The sequence below is a fragment of the Vulpes lagopus genome, chromosome 7 (assembly GCF_018345385.1).
Source record: "Vulpes lagopus strain Blue_001 chromosome 7, ASM1834538v1, whole genome shotgun sequence".
In the NCBI taxonomy this organism is placed as follows: Eukaryota; Metazoa; Chordata; class Mammalia; order Carnivora; family Canidae; genus Vulpes; species Vulpes lagopus.
In genome coordinates, this window is record NC_054830.1 from 6,958,698 (window position 1) to 6,973,479 (window position 14,782).

Genomic DNA, 14,782 nt, shown 5'->3' on the forward strand with positions numbered 1-14,782 from the left:
TGATATTATAAAATCAAGGGGAAGGAGAAAGTTCAGGTGAAAACTAAATGAAGTAGTATTTTGATACGCTCAGAAAAGCGACATTGTGAGTTAAAATATAATAGAAACAGTATTGAGAATTAAACTAAAATAAAAATAAAAATACCTTAGATTGAAACCCATGGAGCTAAAGACCTATTTAGAGGATATCTATGGCCTTAGATGCTTTTTTTTTTAAAGATTTTATTTATTCATAGAGATGCAGAGAGAGAGAGAGAGAGAGAGAGAGAGGCAGAGACACAGGCAGAGGGAGAAGCAGGCTCCATGCAGAGAGGAGGGTCTCCTCCTCTGGAGGCCCTCCTCTGGAGGCCAATCCAGGGTCTCCAGGATCATGCCCTGGGCTGCAGGCGGCGCTAAACCACTGTGCCACCGGGGCTGCCCTGTCCCACCAGGGCTGCCCACCTTAGATGCTTTTATTCACAAACACAATCTGAAAACTAATGAGTAAGATTTCCGTTTTGGGGATAAGACCCTAATGAAAGCAATTCCACATTTATTACACTCATAAGGTTTCTCTCCCACTCTGAAATTCCCTGTACAGAAACTGAAGTCCCAATGGAGGGCTTTCTCATACCAATGATATTCACAGAGTTGCTCACATGCAAGATCGATGAGACTTCCCCATGTGCTTCCAATCCTAGAGCTTCTCTCCACTGTTGAGTTCTCACATGTTTCCTGTGGGGTGGGTGACCTACTGAAGTTTCCTACAGTAGCTGCACTGGTAAATCTCCCCTGTATGTACCCTCGTGTGGGCAGTCAGGTTAGAGCTCCTATTGAAGGTTTTTCCACAGTTGCTGCAATAGTAAAACTTCCTCCCCATAATGGGTTCTCACGTGCACCATCAGATGGAATTTCCTACTAACGGCTTTGCCACAATCATCACACAGATAGTCCCTCCCTGGTGTGCATTCTCATGCATGGTCAGGTTCCTGTTCCTGACAAAGTCTTTCCACAGTCACTGCATTTATACAGCTTCTCCCAATTCTGTATCCTCTGGAGTATAGCAAGGCTTAAGCTGGATCTGAAGAATTTCCCACATTGGTTAAACTCATACGGTTTCTCTCCTGTGTTGAGTTTGCACATGTGCCATAAAGGACAAGTGACAACCAAAAGTTTTCCCACACTGAAAACATTCATAGGGTTTCTTGCCAGCCTGAGATCACACATGGGTGGGTCCCAAGGATTGAAGGATAACTAAACACTCTCCCACATACTTTACATTCATTTCATTTCTCACCTATGTAATTTCTCTTGGACGAAACAAGGTTAGAATTCCTTCTCATGGCTTTTCCACACTCACGGTACTCATGGGGTTTCTCTCTGGGTTGAGTTGGTGCCTGTTGGTTAAGGGATAAGTGGCATCTAAAGGCTTTCTCACTTTCACTGCACTCATGGGGATTCCTCTGCCCCACAGAAAGTCTGTGCTGAAAAAAAAAAAAAAACCCAACAACAAATTCTTACATTAGAAGTTGCTACCATTTTCAAAGCATATGTACCGCTTCTGCCCTGTTTCTTTCAAATGTTAAGGTGAATGCTTTGCAACAAGGTCCCATCATAGTTATGACATTCATAACCTTATGTAGGTTTGTCCTGATAATTACTTTAAAAAACTGAATTATATATCAACATTCATCAAGTCATATTAATGGATATGCTTACTTGTAGCAACTCTCCATAAATAAATACTGAAATTGGTTTAGGATGTTTCCCAAATTCATGATACTCAAAGACTCTCTCTTAAGAAACAACTTATTTTGGGTGAAGGTCACCGGTTCCAAGTGTCTCCCCTGGTGGTTGTGCTCTTCTTCTGTGACACAGCAATCCTAGACTTCTACTGCAGAGAACCAGCTATGTATCCTCATGAGTCTTACCATTTTCCTGACAGTAGATTTTTTTTTTTTTACTCTGCTCTGCAGTGGTCTCTTTGGTTTTAAGTTGAAACTTTGGGTCTGAAATTAATGGGGGAGAGGACAAACAAATTTAAGTTCATGAAAAAATAAAGGTAAATAAAAACAATGACAAAGAACCAGGCCCTTACAGCCTTTTTTTTTCATAGACTGACCCTAAACATAAGTCAATGTGACTGGAAAGAATGCCCCAGCAGCTGGATAGTCTTTAAAGATTTCAGCAATGTGAAGAATTTGACAGGGACACCTGGATGGCTCAGTTGTGTCTGCCTTTGGCTCAGGTCCTGATCCCAGGGTCCGGAGATCAAGCTTCTCCCTCTACCTATGTCTCTGCCTCTGTGTGTCTCTCATGAATAAATAAAGTCTTTAAAAAAAAAAAAGAATTAGACAGTGACAGGAACAAGGGATGGATATGCTAAGAAATGATTTTGCCCAAAATGAGATAGATGACTGCTAAAAGCCTGATAGAGGGCACTATCAGGCCAGCAAAATTTAGGGACAGTAGAAAAACAGACAAATAAGTGGGGCCATGTTCCAAAAAAGACTTTATTTACAAAGTGGAAAAATGTTCAGAAAAAAGTGCCTGAGTTTGAGATTTTGGGGGAATAATATACTTTGTATTCTTTTCATAAACTTGGGCAATTGACTTGCTAAACCTCTCTGAACTTGAGGACCCTGGACAGGCACAGGAGTTTGCTAGCCTTCCTCATGAGCAACAAGGCCCACAGGCTTCTTTCTTGACAGTGAGAGACAGGACTCCCTGGCCTTTTAGGAAACCTGTGTGCATGCAGGCATTTGCTTTGTTTTCCTGTGGAATCATGGCTCATGTGATGCACTGAAAGTAAAGCATAAATAGATTTGTATAATTTATAAAATATATGCAGAGAGGTATGTGGAAGCATTAAAAATGACTGTTAGGTAAAGGACTTGAATAGATATTTCCCCAAAGGAGACATACAGATGGCCAATAAGCACATGACAAGAAGTTCAATATCACTCATCATTAGGGAAATGTAAATCAAAACCATGAGATACCACTTCATATCCACAAGGATGACTATGATCAGAAAATAAAAATAAGTGCTGGTAAGGAATGGGAGAACTTAGAACCCTTGCTCATTGCTGATGGTAATATGAAACGGTGCAGCCACTGTAGAGAACAGTTGGGTGGTTCCTCAAAAAGCTTAACATAGAATTACCATATGATTCAGCAATTCCATTTCTGAGTATATACCCAAAAGAACTGAAAGCAGAAACTTGAACAGAAATTTGTAAACTAGGGATGCCTGGGTGGTTCAGTGGTTGAGCATTGCCTTTGCCTCCAGAACTCTTGGATCGAGTCCCACGATGGGCTCCTGCATGGAAGCCTGCTTCTCCTCCCTCTGCCTATGTCTCTGCCTCTGTGTCTCTTTGAATAAATAAAACCTTAAAAAAAATGAAATTTGTAAACTAACGTTCACAACAGCACGATTCACAATAGTCAAAAGGTGGACAACCCAAATGTCCATTAACAGATAAATGGAGAAACAAAATGTACATACTTAAGGCTAAATAACATTATAGTTATTATTATATATTATAAAATGATAGATAAATATAAGTACATATAGTCATATTTACACTTACATTAAATATATATATTTACATCTTATAAAATATATAATTATATACAAAATGCAAATATAAATTTATATATAAAAATATATAAAATAAGCAAAACATGTAAATATACAACATATACAAAAATATAACTTATAAGATATAAATATATAGGGGATCCCTGGGTGGCTCAATGGTTTGGCGCCTGCCTTCGGCCCAGGGCACAATCCCGAAGTCCAGGGATCGAGTCCCACGTCGGGCTCCCTACATGAAGCCTGCTTCTCCCTCTGCCTGTATCTCTGCCTCTCTCTCTATCATGAATAAATAAATCTTTTTTAAAAAAAGATATATATAAATATATTACTATAATATATATAATGTAAATATACTATTCAACCTTAAAAAGGAAGGAAATCCTGATACATGCTATAACATGCATGTATTTTACAACATTATGCTATGTGAAATACTCTCTCTGGACACAAAGGAACAACATTGCAAGACTCCACATGTATGAGCTACCTACAATAGTCCAATTCATTGAGAAAGAAAGGTTAGAGAGTACCAATGGGAAACAAACAAGGGGTGGTGGAAAGGGAGGTGGGCCGGGGGTGGGGGTGACTGGGTGATGGGCACTGAGGGGAGCACTTGATGGGATGAGCACTGGGTGTTATGCTATATGTTGGCAAATTGAACTCCAATAAAAATAAATATTTAATTAAATAATTAAATAATTAAAAAAAGAAAAGAGTACCAATGGCTGGGAGTTAGGGTTATGAGGAGTTTTTCTTTTTTTTTAAGATTTTTTTAAAATAAAATTTAAAATAAATTTATTCATTTGAGAGACAGAGAGAGAACATGAGCAGGCAGGGAAGAGGCAGAGGCAGAGCGAGAAGGAGACTCCCCAATGAGCAGGGAGCCTGATGTGGGGCTTGATCCCAGGGCCCAGAGATCATGACCTGAGCCAAAGGCAGATGCTTAACCACCTGAGCCACCCAGGCACCCCAGGGAGTTTTTTTTTTTTTTTAGATTTATTAGAGAGAGAGAATGCACATTGATGCTCAAGTAGGGGGAGGGACAGAGGGAGAAACTCTTCAAGCAGACTCCCTACTGGGGAGCCCACCAGGGCTTGATCTTACTACCCTGAAATCACAACCTGAACCAAAGCCAAGAGTTGATCACTTATCCAACCAAGCTACCCAGGTGTCCCTAGCAAGTTGTTTTTAATGGGAACAGTTTCATTTGGGGATGATAAAGTTTTGGAGATGCATAGTGGTAATCGTTGCACAATAATGTGAATGTACTTAATGTCAATGAATAGTACCGTCAAAAAAGGATAAAGAAAATTTTTATGGTATGTACTTTTTATCACCATAAAAAAAAAAAAAATGACAGCAAGGCCACATTGCCATCAGTTAACACCGGAGGCCTCTAGAGAAAAGCATGACACTACGTTTTATGTGCACTTGGCCAGCAGAATCTGAAGGGAAACATTTTTACTCCATAGTTTTCTGAATTATTTCAATGTTAAACAACAAAAACAACATATCCATGCATCATTTGTGTAATCAAGAAAAATTAAAGTCAGGGCACTTGTGTGGTTAAGCACCTGCCTTTGCCTTGATTCATGATCCCAGGGTCCTGAAATCCAGCCCCACATCAGGCTCCTTGCTCAGCAGGAGTCTGCTTCTCCCTCTCCCTCTGTTCTTTCTCCTCTTTCTCACTCAAATAAATAAAATATTAAACAAAAAATTATATCTTTAAAAAATATGATTTTTAAAAAAGAAAAAGTACAAACAAAAATACCACACATAGCTGAAAGCATCACCTCTGCACACAGCTAATATCACTGATCCAAGTGACTTTTACCACCTCACCTCCACACACACACCAAACACCTTTCACCTGGAGCCCTGCCAACAGCACACTAGACCCACTCATTACTGACTACAGATTTATATTTCATCTATTCTCCAGCTTTCTTTTCAACCAAGGAAGAGCTTTTTATTTTATTTTTGAAGATTCATCTATTTATTTGAAAGAGCGGAAGAGAGAAAATCTCAAGCAGACTCCCCACTGAGCACAGAGCCCAACACAGGGCTCCTTCTCACAACCCTGAGAAGAAATTAAGAGTTGGATGAAATTAAGAGTTGGATGCTCAACCAACTGAGCCACTCGGGTGCCCGGGTTAGTTTTTAAATCAAACATCTCTGGCCTTAGGAAAGGCACCCACATACATTACCCTACATTGAGGTTTTGTTTTTGTTTTTAAAGATTTCATTTATTTATTTATTCATTTATTTATTAATTATTTATTCCTGAGACACACACAGAGAGAGGCAGAGACATAGGCAGAGGGAGAAGCAGGCTCCATGCAGGGAACCTGATGTGGGACTCAATCCAAGGACCCGGGGGATCACGACCGGAGCCAAAGGCAGATGCTCAACCACTGAGCCACCCCAAGAAAAATTCTTAAAAGGTAAATATGAGGGGATCCCTGGGTGGCTCAGTGGTTGAGCGCCTGCCTTTGGCCCAGGGCGCAATCCTGGAGTCCCGGGATCGAGTCCCACGTCGGGCTCCCTGCATGGAGCCTGCTTCTCTCTCTGCCTGTGTCTCTGCCCCTCTCTCTCTCTCTCTCTATCATAAATAAATAAATAAATAAATAAATCTATCTATCTTTAAAAAAAAAAGGTAAATATGAGAGACATTACTTTTAGAAACAAGTGGCCTGTGTTGCTAAATTTCCTCCAGATTTTGTTTTTCCCCCTGACCTCCCATATGTGACTTTTAACCTCCCAAGAAAAAAAAAATATCCTTTTGGTCAAAACACATCTCTTTTAAAATTAGTAAATTCTCATTTCTGCCACTGGTATTAGGAAAGCTGCTTCCTAATACCAGTGAGATCCCTGTGTTTTTAATACACACAATTTCATGTATTTCACTTATGCTTTTAGACTTCTATTGGGCTTTAGCTGCAAGGATATCCCACCAAAATCCATTTTAATAATATCAACATTAAGAGATCCCTATGTTTTAAAACTCTGCAGGCACTGGAGGAGGTGCAGCTGACTTGGGAAGTACAGGGCGGAATTATCTTTAATTATAAGGCTTGTTATTTACATTTCCACTTGCTCTGTTTCATTTTATGTTTTTTTTAAGATTTTGGGGATCCCTGGGGGGCGCATTGGTTTGGCGCCTGCCTTTGGCCCATCTCTGCCTCTCTCTTGTGTGTCTCTCATGAATAAATATAAAATCTTTTTTTAAAATTTTTATTTATTTATTTATGATAGTCATACAGAGAGAGAGAGAGAGAGGCAGAGACACAGGCAGAGGGAGAAGCAGGCTCCATGCAGGGAGCCCAATGCGGGACTCGATCCCAGGATCCCGGCATCACGCCCTGACCGCAGGCCGACCCTCAGCCCCTGAGCCACCAGGCGCCCCTCATTTTATTTCCCTGATTACACTCACTTATTGGCACTCACGCTACATTCCTGAGGAAGCCTTTTCCCAAACGAATTTATCAAACGTAATTAACTGGAAAAAAAAAGAAAGTTTTAAGATTCTCACCTCAACAATTCTCACAAAAGCAAGCCGCGAGTAAACTTCTCTGGCATTAGGAAGGCAGAAAGGGACGTCCTTGATGTGAATTTCACCAAGACCTGTTCCCCTGCCGAAAGCAACGGCACCCGCAGCTCAGGAAAGCCGCAGGACGCGAACGAGGACCAACCGCCGACCGTTGACCGCCCAGCCCGCGAGGCCCCGCCCCCTCCCCGAGGGACCGCCCCGCGTGACCACGCCCCCTGGAACGCCGTTGGCCCCGCCCTTCCGGCCCCCGGCTCCCTCCGGGGACACCATTTATCCCCCTCACTGAGACCCCGCCTTCCGGGAGCCCCGCCTCCAGGGGCCCCGCCCCCCGGCTCCCGCCCGGGACACCATTTATCCCCCTCACTGAGACCCCGCCTTCCGGGAACCCCGCCTCCAGGGGCCCCGCCCCCCGGCTCCCGCCCGGGACACCATTTATCCCCCTCACTGAGACCCCGCCTTCCGGGAGCCCCGCCTCCAGGGGCCCCGCCCCCCGGCTCCCGCCCGGGGCACCATTTATCCCCCTCACTGAGACCCCGCCTTCCGGGAGCCCCGCCTCCAGGGACCCCGCCCCCCGGCTCTCCTCCCGCCCCGCCCCCCGGCTCCCGCCCGGGACACCATTTATCCCCCTCACTGAGACCCCGCCTTCCGGGAGCCCCGCCTCCAGGGACCCCGCCCCCGGCTCCCGCCCGGGGCACCATTTATCCCCCTCACTGAGACCCCGCCTTCCGGGAGCCCCGCCTCCAGGGACCCGCCCTCCCGGCCCCTGTTTGCTCACCCTCACTGAAGCCCCGCCTTCCCAGAGCCCCGCCTCCTCACTTTCCTCGACGCCCCGCCCCCTAGGGGCCCTCCTCCGAGCTCCCGGTGGGACCTTGCACCTGCAGCCGGTCTTCTGTGCTGGAAGCAAATAACGACAAAAACCGTGGTGCGGTTACAGGGAAGGTGACGGCCGCCCCGGGACGCGCACCCCACTTCCGGTCTCGGGGCTTGGAAAGTAGAAGGCTCCGGCAGGGCCCGCGGGAGGGGCGGCGGCTGCGTCCTCTGGCCTCCGTGCGGAGGCCCTAGGTCGTCCCCCCTGCCACCCCCTCCACCCCTCCTCCGCTCCACTCTCCCCTTCCACCCTTTCCCCCTCCACCCCTTCCTCCCCTGTCCACCGCCTCCCGTACGGGGTGGGGGCGGGGCCAGAATGCTCCGGAGTCTGTTGGGGGGAGCCCGGTCCCCTCCACCCTGCACCTGCCGGGCAGCTCCCGCTCAAAAAATACTGTTCTCTTGAGTTCTTGCAGCTGGCTTCAAGGATGTACTAACCTTAGGGGTGCTTTGTTATGCAGCAGTAGATAACCGGTACATCCCCTCTCACGATTCATTTTCTTTTTTAAAGATATTGGGCAGCCCTGGTGGCTCAGCGGTTTAGCCCCTGCCTTCAGCCCAGGGCCTTATCCTCGAGACCTGGGATCGAGTCCCACATCGGGCTCCCTGCGTGGAGCCTGCTTCTCCCTCTGCCTGTGTCTCTGCCTCTCTCTCTCTCTCTCTCTCATGAATAAATAAATAAAATCTTAAAAAAAAAAAAGATATTGTTTACTCATTCACGAGACACAGAGCGAGAGGAAGGCAAAGGGAGAGGCAGGCTCCTCTTGGAAGAGGGAGGCTGACGCTGGTCTCCATCCCAGGACTCTGGGGTCACAACCTGAGTAGAAGGGCACATGCTCAGCCCAAAGAGCCACCCAGGTGCCCCCTCCTCACTCTTCTTGAAAAACACTCTTGTCCGTTCTCAGTAGTTTTTCAGTATTATCTTTGAGTTTGTCTTACATTTCCCATTAATCTTGGGATTGATGACTTTATTTAAACTTGTCTGTTTTTATATGACAAATAATAAAGGATGTTTAGATTTAGGTATGAACAGGTTTAGATCTTTTATGTATCGCGTTTGCTGATTTTAGTTTGATGTGGTTACCCTCATTTCCCTCAGTAATGCTTTTCCTTTCATTCATTCATCAACTTGAGTCATACCTTCAGAACTTTATTTCTTTTGGGGAAGAGGACAGATGGTAGAACAAACATGCAAGAAAACATGTTGGTGCCACATTGGAATATTTCTAGTATATTTACAAACTGAATCCTGTGGAGATTCATTAGTTACTTTTTAAAAAAGATTTTATTTATTCAAAAGAGACACAGAGAGAGGCAGAGACACAGGCAGAGAGAGAAGCAGGCTCCACGCAGGGAGCCCCATGTAGGACTAGATCCCAGGACTCTAGGACCACACCCTGGGCCAAAGGCAGGCACCAAACCGCTGAGCCATCCAGGGATCCCCTCATTAGTTATTTTTAAACCATGTTTTAAAAATAAGAAATACAATTTTTAAAAAGTTTTGACCTTAAAAATAAAGCTTATTTTACCAGCAAAATTGGGTTCATTCAGAAATAGCCAAGAATTACAATTTGAGACAAGCAAACTGTGGCAAAAACCATAGGCTAGTTCAGCAAAGGAGAGGAATGTTATTCACGGAAAAGAAGAAATAAGCTAGGAGAAGTTGTTTTGAACAAAAGTCAATTGGATAAAAGCAAGATTTGAGAGTGATGAGGAGTTTTTCATTGGCTAAGTTGCTTGGGGAGTCAATTTCTTGTAGGAGACGCAATGCACATCTTTTCCTGTTTGGGGCCTGGAATTGCCAGTTCTTCCTATGGTTAACATGACATGGTAGAGCGTGAGACCTAGCTCTTCTGGCCTCCTGACTCCACTTTAGTGAGGTTTCCTTTTATTAATTTTCACAACAGGAAACGAATTTATAGTTTAAATTTTATTTTATTTTTAAAAAGATCTTATTTATTTTTATAAATTTTTTATTGGTGTTCAATTTGCCAACATATAGAATAACACCCAGTGCTCATCCCATCAAGTGCCCCCCTCAGTGCCCGTCACCCAATGATCTTATTTATTGTTAAAGGTTTTATTCTTATTCAATTTTTTAGAGAGGGAGAGACAGAATCTTCAGTAGGCTCCATGCCCAGCACAGAGCCTGACCTGGGCTTGACCCCAAGATCATGACCTGAACCAAAACCTAGAGTCGGACACTTAAGGACTGAGCCACCCAGGCACCCCCCCCCCCGCGAAAGATTTTCTCTTTAAGTAATCTCTACAACTAACATGGGGCTCAAATTTACAAGCCCAAGGTCAAGAGTAGCACTCCACTGACTGAGCCAGCCAGGTGCCCCAAAATTTTATTTTTAAAAAATATCTCTACATCTAACATGGGGCTCAAACTTACAACCCCAAGATCAAGAGTTGCATATTCCACTGACTGAGTCAGCCAGGTGGCCCTAGAGTTTAAATTTTAAACAACTTTTATTTTATTTATGATAGTCACAGAGAGAGAGAGAGAGGCAGAGACACAGGCAGAGGGAGAAGCAGGCTCCATGCACCGGGAGCCCGACGTGGGATTCGATCCCGGGTCTCCAGGATCGCGCCCTGGGCCAAAGGCAGGCACCAAACCGCTGCGCCACTCAGGGATCCTGCATTCCTATTTTTTTTAAGCATTCCTATTGTATACATTTCAAAGAATAGAATTTTAAAAGGGTCCCTGGGTGTACATATCCTCCCCCATAATTGATGTGTTCTCTAAATGGATTATATTAGTTTTCCGTGCTGTTTAACAAAGTACTATAAACTCTGTGGCTTACAACATAAGCTCAGTTTCTATGATTTAGCTAGGTTATCTGTGTTAGGGTTTCACAAGGCTGAGTTCAGGCTATCCAGGGCCGGGTCTTCATTAGTTACTCAACTGGGGAATAAGGATCTACTTCTAAACTCCATCAGCTTATTGGCAAACTTAATTTCCTTTTGTCTGTATTATTTGACCAGAACAAAGGCAAGAGAAATGTAGCTAAAATTAAGTCTCCTTACAACTTGCAGCCCACTAATAAATCCCTGAGATATGCAGAGCATGACATTCCTCAAGGCTGTTTGGCTGTTTTATTATTGATGTCTCATTAGAGACTAAAAGCAACCTTATCTGAATAGCTAGCCCTCCAAGAAGGCTAAAGACCTTGCTTTTAACATGCACAAATTCCTTAGAGACTTACATTATCCCTAACCCCCACCAACTAAAAAGTATACAATCAATTACTCCTCATAATCCCAGGGCAGCTCTTTCTGCCCATAGGTTCCCATGCTATGATAAAAGCACCTTTCTGCACAAGAAGGTCTCAAGAATTCTTATTTGCTCACTGGCTCCACCTCATTATTCATGAAAGCCTGCTTCTTCAATGCCAGCAATAGAAAGGAAGACTCTAGGGATGACAGTCTGCTAGCAAGTTTTATATAATGCAGTATAATTACAACAGTGGCATCCCATCATCTCTGCCATATTATATTGGTTAGAAAGAAATGATTGGGGATCCCTGGGTGGCGCAGCGGTTTGGCGCCTGCCTTTGGCCCAGGGCACGATCCTGGAGACCCGGGATTGAGTCCCACGTCGGGCTCCCGGTGCATGGAGCCTGCTTCTCTCCCTCTGCCTATGTCTCTGCCTCTCTCTCTCTCTCTCTCTCTCTCTCTGTGTGTGTGTGTGACTATCATAAATAAATAAAAAGAAAGAAATAAAAAAGAAAGAAATGATTGTGCAAATGTATTCTCCCACACAGTGCATGAGCATTACTGTTCTGCATCCTTATCCATACTTGGTATTGTCAGCCTATAATTTTCAGCTCTGTATTAGGTGTGTACTAGCATCTCCAGATGGTTTTATTCCCATTACACAAATCACTGAAACTGAACATCTTTTCATATGTTTATTGTTTGGAAACCTTTTGTGAACTGCCTACTCAAGGCTCTCACCCATTTTTCCTTTGGAATTTTTGTCTTTTTCTTTTTTAAAAAAATATTTTGTTTATTAATTCATGAGAGACAGAGAGAGAGAGAGAGAGAGAGAGAGAGAGAGAGGCAGAGATACAGGCAGAGGGAGAAGCAGGTTCCATGCAGGGAGCCCGATGTGGGACTCCATCCTGGGACTCCAGGATCACGCCCTGGGCCAAAGGCAGGCGCTAAACCACTGAGCCACCCAGAGATCCCATTCTTCTTATGATAATGTAGAAGTTCCCCATTTATCTGGACAGCAGTCCTTTTTCAGATATATATATTTCATATATTTTATCCCTCATTATAGCTTATTTTCCCTTTCATAATGGTGTCTTTTTAAAGATTTATCTATTTATTTGAGAAAGAGAGAGAGAAAAAGAGGAGTGGGGAGGACCAGAGGGAGAGGGAGAGAGAGACTCTCAAGCAGACTCCCCACTGAGCTTGCTGAAGCAGGGCTCAATATTAGGACCCTGAGATCATGATGTGAGCTGAAATCAAGAGTCAGATACCTAACTGACTGATCCAACCAGGCACCCCATGGTTTCTTTTTGATAGAGTTCTTTACTGCCAACAGATCTGTCTTTAATGTTATGGTTACTATTATTTCCTCATCTATAAATTGCCTATATCCATGCCAATTTTTTAAAAGATTTTATTTATTTGAGAGAGTGAGCATGAGAGAGAGACAGAGAGAGCATGAGCAGGGGAGAAGGATAGAGGGAGAGGGAGAAGTAGACTCTGCACTAAGCAGGGAGCCCAATGCAGAACTCGATCCAAGGACCTTGGGATCATGACCCGAGCTGAAGGCAGACACTTAACCAACTGAGCCACCCAGGCACCCTCCATGAGGGTTTTCTTTTGAATTGCTTGCCTGTTGTCATTGGCACATAGGAGTAAGTGGTAATTCCTGGATTTATTCCTTCATCTTTTTTTATATTACATATGCCTTCTGGCTTGCTTCCTATCTTCCAATTCTATATTAAATTTTGATGCAGCCAGGTATTTTTTGTATTTGCATATTTTCTTGAGAGTGAGTGTGCCCAAGAGGTGGGGGAGGGGGAAGAGAGAGAATCTTAAGCAGGCCCCACACCCAGTGCAGAGCCAATATCACACTCAATCCCAGAACCCTGAGATCATGACCTGAGCTAAGTCAGGAGTCAGCCACTTAACCAGTTGAGCCAACCAGGCGCCCCTCCTTTTGTATTTACGTCTTAAACAGGATTTCCATAAACAATATATCTCCCAAGTGTATTGGTTGAGCTTTCTCCCTAATATTTTAATATCCAATTTTTCAAGTATATTGTAATTTTTAGGAATTTTATAGTTACACCTTATGAGCATCATCTAGATTATACCATTAGCATTTTCCTATAAATGCATTATCACATATTTATCCATCCTTCCATCTACCCATCCATCTTTTTTTATGTGATTTTCAAAGTAACGTTTGACATCAGTACCTATCTTTCCGTATTTTTCTATATATACATATATATATCAACTACAGTTTAATATTTGCATACAACATTTTTTGAGGAAAAATTTACATAAAGTGAAATGAAATCTAAAGTGTATGTTACTTGAGTTTTGATAAATACATCTATGTCATCCAAATGTCTCTCAAAATATAGTTATCCTCACTTAAGGAAGTTCTTGTCCCTTTCCACCCAAAACTTCCCCCCAACCACTGTTCTTCAGTTTTGCACTACAGATTACTTTTTTTTTCTCAGAACTCCCATCTAAATAGAATCATATAATATATACATTTGTGCAAGGCTTCCTTCACACAGCATATTTAAGATCATCCATACTCGAATCCTTTTAACAGTTCTCATTTAAAATACAGAAATCAGGGGCCCCTGGGTGGCTCAATGATTGAGCATCTGCCTTTGGCCCAGGTCCTGATCCCAGGGTCTGGGATTGAGTCCTGCAATTGGGCTTCCTGCAGGGAGCCTGGTTCTCCCTCTGCCTATGTCTCTGCTTCTCACCGTGTGTCTCTCATGAATAAATGAATAAAATATTTTTTTAATTTTTGTTTTTTTTTATTTTTTTATTTTTTTATGTATGATATTCACAAAGAGAGAGAGGCAGAGGGAGAAGCAGGCTCCATGCACCGGGAGCCCGACGTGGGATTTGATCCCAGGTCTCCAGGATCGCGCCCTGGGCCAAAGGCAGGCGCTAAACCGCTGCGCCACCCAGGGATCCCAAATAAAATCTTTTTTTAAAAAAAGGTCGTATATTTCAGTTAGGCTTACTCCTAGATACTATATATACATCCTTTTAATTGCTTCATTTCCCATTTGTTTGTTTTTGGGGAGGTCTCAGAGATGAGGGACATGCTTTGATTTAAATCACAGATGTAAATCAAAGTATCCAGGCAATACAGGAGATGCCAAAAATATACATTCCTTTCATTTTCCCCATTTATGAAAAGTGAAGCAGTGTACAAATATTAGCAACTTCTCACTATTCCTGAGAGGGCAAAATAATCTACCTGACAAATACGGTGACGTGCTGCCATCTTCTGGGAAGTAAGGGTATTACTGTCTCAAGCAGCTGTTCTTGAAACCGACCCTAAAACTGTGCTTCCCTATTGGGAAGTTCTGTGAAAATTAATAAAAGGAAACCTCATTTAGAAGGGATTCAGGAGACAGGCAGGGAGAGCTTTATGCCCAGCACTAGTTGTCACTTGCAAATCGAACAGGAAGAGAGGGACCAAGTGGATCTAATTTACTATCCCTGCAGAAGGCAGGAAGATTTCTTCCTTCCCCAGCAACAGCTCAACCAATGAGAAGCCACTCTAT

At 43.4% G+C, this 14,782-nt stretch overlaps 1 long non-coding RNA gene across 1 annotated transcript; it reads right to left on the reverse strand.

The window, feature by feature from the left end:
• Positions 1–342: 342 nt before the first annotated feature.
• LOC121494349 lies at positions 343–7,350 on the reverse strand. Its single transcript, XR_005988792.1, has 3 exons — positions 7,113–7,350; positions 1,911–1,988; positions 343–1,463 (listed from the first exon to the last, which is right to left on the reverse strand). It is a non-coding gene; the product is annotated as an uncharacterized LOC121494349 (long non-coding RNA).
• Positions 7,351–14,782: the final 7,432 nt, after the last annotated feature.